This window comes from Parus major, chromosome 3, assembly GCF_001522545.3.
Source record: "Parus major isolate Abel chromosome 3, Parus_major1.1, whole genome shotgun sequence".
Classification (NCBI taxonomy): Eukaryota; Metazoa; Chordata; class Aves; order Passeriformes; family Paridae; genus Parus; species Parus major.
Window position 1 is genome coordinate 80,878,403 of NC_031770.1, and position 6,000 is coordinate 80,884,402.

Genomic DNA, 6,000 nt, shown 5'->3' on the forward strand with positions numbered 1-6,000 from the left:
CCCCTCAGATTCTTCCCATTACTGAAGATGTGCCTTTCCAAGTATTCACTCTTTGGAAACCTTGACTAACCCAGGGACTGGGCAGAAGGGGTCCGAGGTGTCTCAGCTGTTAGTGGAGAAGGTGGACCATGGAGGATCTGAAATAAGAGGTTAGATAGAGGGTTTGAGCCTCAGCTGGCCCATCTGTTACCTACCTGCACATGGCAAACTGAGAGCCAGCCACTTCCTGGAAATAATGGCAATTCCCAGTGGAAAAAAAAAAAAAAAGCAAAACCTCACCCACCAGGATGGTTCAGAAATTGAAAATTCAGAATTTGGCATAAGAACATGGCCCGATTCCAGGAGCCATGGCCAAAAGCTCCACAAGAAAAAAAAAACGTTTAAAAGTGAGATGAATTTACATCATACCACCTGGAGAGGCCCTGAAGCCTTTTAAGCTGTGTATACAGTTTAAGGTCTGTATTTTGTATGAAACACCCAACAGACCAGCTCAGAACTTGTGCTCCAGAAGGGAAACAGGACATACAAAGGGGAAATCCTGATAGAAACCTGAAAAACAGCCGGCAACAGTGACATCCCTACTAAAGGAGAAGTGTAAGAGGATGTAAACAGATAAACAGAGGTTTCTCTTACACATTTAGAAAGAAGCAGGATGGTATTTTCAAGCATAATGAAAGAAGTGATATTTTTTTAGCTGCAAAGTTACAAGTGAGAAGAACAATTAAGAACCTGTATTAGACATAAACAGGTTTAGGTCTTGCTCCATACTCAGAAGGCCTGGAAAACCTGCCAACAATATAATTGACCTACTCATCTTCATTTTGAGAACATCCTGGTGTACCAGGGAAACTCCTGAAGTCTTACAGAACATTATCATAAAGCCACTGATAAAAGGCATAAAGATGAGCATGCTAAAGGAACAACATTTAGTCTGACATCAAATCAAGACAAGCTGACAAGACTGGACTGACAGATGATGGGAACAGAAACTAATTCTGCTCAACACTTTGTGAAGATGTGAAAATGTTACTGGTACCATTGTACCAGAACTGTACAATGTATATTATATCAGAAAGAGCAGATAACTCTGGATGGGCAGAGGAGGAGATGGAAGGGGGTGGGGAAGGAGGTGCTTCAGGAGCTGAAGCACAAATCCACTACTGATGAGGATCAGCGAATCAGAGAATGTTTATCCTAAAAAACTGAAGCCCAGGGAGGACCCCATGCTGGAGCAGGGGAAAAGCAGTTATGGACTGACCCAAACTTCCATTCCCACATCTCCCTGTGCAGCCTGGGGGTAAAGGGAAGTAGAAAAGTTGGGGATGAATCTGAACCTGTGAGAAGTGTGAGAAGAAAGGTAATATTTTAATGTATATCTTTGTTTCTCACTACCTGAATCTACTTTAATTGGAAACAACTTAAAATATTTCCACTCACCTCCCTCAAGTCTGCCTGTGATGCTAACTGGCAAGTTCCCAAGGTCTCTGTCCTTCCTGTGACACAAGAATTTTCTCACATATTTTCTGAGCATTGGGGTGTGAATGAGAGAGCAGCCAGGAGGGATTTACGCTTTTTGGGAAGGTTAATCCACCACATACAGATCATGGGAAGCAACAAGAAAATGAGTTAACTAATTTATAAAAAAACCCAGATGATTAATAAAGTTAATAAATAAAGGGTAAGGAGGCCAATCATAAGGATATATTCTTGCTTCTCCCAGGAGCCTGTACTTGGATGCCATAGGTTGGGGGCCTGTTGCCATCTCAGGCTATTCCAAAAACTGAAATTGAATGCTATTGGCAGATTGATTTTCCTTACAGGTATTTTTTGCCTTGTACACATCTACTAGACCAAAAAAAATAAAAATAAAAATCAAGCCATTTGTCTCAAAGTATTGATTTTTAATCTTGTTTGCCCTTCATGTTTGATTTAACCAAAGAGAATGAGCTCTTGTAAGGGTTTGCAACTCTTTGCATGTGCTGTGCTTACTGTAATCCATCCCCTGTGTACCTTAAGTATAAACACAGGGCTTTCCATAGTGCTGCTGCCAAGGCTCCCGGGGCCAATAAAGAGCTGAGATATGTTTTCCAAAATATCCACTAGAGGGTACTCCATGACCTCCTAGTGGAGACAGGTTTGCGGTCTGGCCACTGGGAGAGGGAAGCCAAAAGAAAATGTCCCTGATCGCCGCATTAACAATAGCAGAGCACAGTGCAGCACCGGAAAGCACACTAAGTAGGATTTTAGAGGAAAGAAATGTTGTATGAGCTTAAATCCATCAGGACCATATCTGTACCGCAGCTCCAGTGGCCCCAAACTGCCAGATGGACATGGGGCAATGGGAAATGGGGGTTTGTTGCCCTTTCCTGGGAATTGCGAGCCCATATCCAGCCCCACTCTGCTGGATGTGGGGCTGGCTGGAACCCAATTCACATACCTGTGACAGTGCATTGGTGGGATTTCTTCCTTTCTTTCCTTTTTTTGCTGTCTGATCAGCATTTGGGGTGACCTTTGTGCAAATTAGTTTGGCATAGATGAGGTTTCCTAGGAAAAAAATGTGCATCTTTTCATACTGGTGGCCATTGAGAGAGTTGATGTGGGATACTGTGGTATAACCACACATCTCATGAAAGAGCAGTGATTATTGTTTCAGAGTGATCTATTTTTTTTTTTGTTAATCAGTCATGATCAGTTTAAATGGGTAGCCAATGACTGTTCTTTTTTGCTAGAAAATTAGATAATTTTACCATGCAACTAAGGCACAAACAGAGGCTTTATAAACCCACCAAATCCCCTGGTCGCAAATTTCTGCTTGTTTTATTCCAGGCTTTTATTTCCCCGTTAAATACTACAAAGGACATGTAAAATGCTAGACATGGCCTCAGAATGCTGTCCCTGCAAGGATACGCCATTCATCTCTTGCCTTCTGCTTCCAACAAATCAATAATAAGCATCTTATTTCAGTGTTGAAAGAGAAGATTTTTACTATCCAGCAGGACATCTGAGTTATTGACCTTGAACACTAATCAGTATGTTCGAATGTTCTCACCAGGTTTAGAGCTGAGGCTTAAAAAAACTAATTAAATCAGCAGGGGGCACAATTTCTTCAAAATATCACAGGATTATCCAGCCATGTGCTGGGTATTCTTTCTGTTTCACAGAGCAGAGCTGCCCACCGATGCTGTTTCTAAAGATCTAATATGTTTTTTCTGAGTTAACCTGTTCAGGCCCGAACTTTCCCACTGGGAAACCTCGGGTCTTGCTGACATAATTCATGCTTCTGCAAAGGGATCCTCTGCCCTTACAATGGGGCAGTCCTCCAGACCACTGCTTTAATTGTCCTGGCATCCCTTTTTTCTTCTTTTCCCCAAAGTCCAAATTTTCTGGGGACAGCCCAAGCCTTGGCTGCTTTACCATTAGCTTGCAGAATGCTGAAGAGGTGCTGATTCACTGCCATGGGTCAAGGGGACCAAGCCCAAAGGTCCTGGTGGGATGTAGGAGGCTTGTCTGCACCCCTGCAATCCTTCTTAGCAAGAGGCAAACAGGAAATCCTTCCCCCCCAATATTTAGCTTGCTCTCCATTGTGTCCCATTGCAAATACTCTATTGAAATACACCTTCAGATCAGATTCAAAACTCAGGGATAAAGAAAGGTATGTCCAAGGGTAACAATGGGTGAATAGATTTTATATGCTTTTAGTTCAGGATAATGAAATTTCCCTATTTCTCCAGCACACTGGCTGTGTGTACTTGCCATTTCTTTACCAGTTACACCTCTGGATGATTTTCACCTGCTAAAGAGGCAGGGCAAAACCAGTGAACATCCAGAAGGTGGTCAGTGGGATGGTGCTCTAAGGGGGAACACCGTCAGGTACTCCACAGCAATATGGACAGATAATAAAAGAAGCTGTCTAATAACGACATATCCTTATTTTCTGTATGTCACCTTGGATACTTGATCCAAAGGCTCATGCCATTCTCTTTGGAAATTCTCATTCAGGCTCTGTCTCAATTTCTTGGAAATTCAAGTTCACCTTCTGTCTTTGATCAATAGAGAAAAGGATTCTCTCCTTGGCATCAAAAATTGTATGTAGATTTGGAGGCTCAGATTGACTGAATTTGCTTTGTCTTGCTATAAAAGTTGGCAATAAAGACACAACTATGTGAGTCAATCAAAGTTCAGAACACAGAGTAACCCTAAATGAGTGGCTCGTCATGGTTTATAAAGCAACATATTAGTTATTTCAGTAATTACACGGTGTCTTTTGTTTCTTGCAGATTCCCTGCCTTCACTCTAATTAGGTCCCTTTTCTTCAGCATTAGTCACCTTTCATGTGCATCTCCCCCTTCTGGCTTTTTGATGCCCCAGAAAATGAAATGGGGCTGTTTGGTAAGGAGCTGCTTGGGCTTTGTTGCACAAGTCTGCATCACAATACAATATTTCAATTTCTGCTAAGATTCAGGCAGGAGGAAATCTGCACACTCAAGAAGACTTCCCAGAAGACAAAGTATTTAATCTTTGCTGCTTCCCCAGTGAATACACGGGTGTGGATTAACAGACACCCACTCTTTTCTGATCTCAGGCATAAATCATGGCTCATGAAGTGGACACATCTTACTGCCAGCTGCTGAAAAGCCCTAGTGATGCAATTTTAAAGAGCTATTAAATGCTGAGAGAAAAAAATAAAATACACTAACAAGTATTTTTCACTTGGGAAATGTTTTCCAACCATGTTTAATGAAAAGGCAGAGGGGATAGGAGAGGGCTGCAAAAATCTCTTTATACTTTGTCCCCAGTGTCCCCAACATGTAACTCCCCTCCTACAAATGTATGTGCCAACAACTTCCTTGGGACAGGTATCTCCTGAATAGTCAAGACCTGTAGGTCAGGCAGAGTGATGCTTTTGCCATCCACAGCCCCTCCTGACACTTCATTGTAGACATTTGTGCTAAATGGGCTGACAGCCCTGGATCGCTCAGTAATGTGGTGTGAGCGAACAGGAGAAGCAATGGCCACAGGAAGAGTCAACTGTCCCATCAGCCAACACTGGCAACTTACTGTCTGAGTGTTTCCAAGAGGGGAATAAATGACGACAACAAACAAAACACACACGCACAAAAAAAACCCCTTGATTTTTTAGTTTCAGAGTTAAGGAGAGAAACAGATAGTTGATATTTGCCCACCATAAAAACCCATACATCTCAAAAAATGGATCTAATATAAGGGCAGACACTGATCTCTTCTCTGTGGTGACCAGCGACAGGGCACGAGGGAATGACCTGAAGTTGTGTCACAGGAGGTTTAGGTTGCATAACGTTCTTCCCACAGAGTGTGGTTAGGCACTGGAAAAAGAATCCCCAGGGAAGGGGTCACAGCACCAAGCCTGGCAGAGTTCAAGAAATATTGGAACAATACTCTTGGGCACATGGTGTGACTCTTGGAGATGGTGCAGGGCCAGGAGCTGGACTCGGTGATCCTTGTGGATCCCTTCCAACTCAGCACGTTCCACGATTCTGTGAATATTTGGGTGTTGATAGCTTTGGGATATTTCCTTTTATCCAGCACATTGCAGTTTCTTCCCTGAGATGGTTTCTACCAGTGCACAATCTCACTAAAGGCTGCACAGTCATTTAAACCTCTTTTTGTCCCTGGCTGTGGCAGCTGGCTGATCTGTGTTGCTGCCTCTCTTGGGAGGCTGCTCAGAGGAGGATATACTTCTTCAAAGGTGAAAGAAAAGCCAGTTTGTGCTTTGCAGGGTCTCCATGACATAGAACAAGTGTTGAAAGCTGGACTGTTCTTTCAAAATGAGTAGAAAGCCTCTAGCTACTTCTACCTCAAGGCAGAAGTAAGAGATTTTCCCTCTGTTCATTTGTTTGCTGACCCTTCTCTGAAGACCATCAGTTTCAACCTCGTGTTTAAAGATTAAGTGACCAAAACTGTCTAAAGCATTTGAATGCAGGAGTACTAATGATTCATGAAGTGGAAATTTTCTCATTTCTC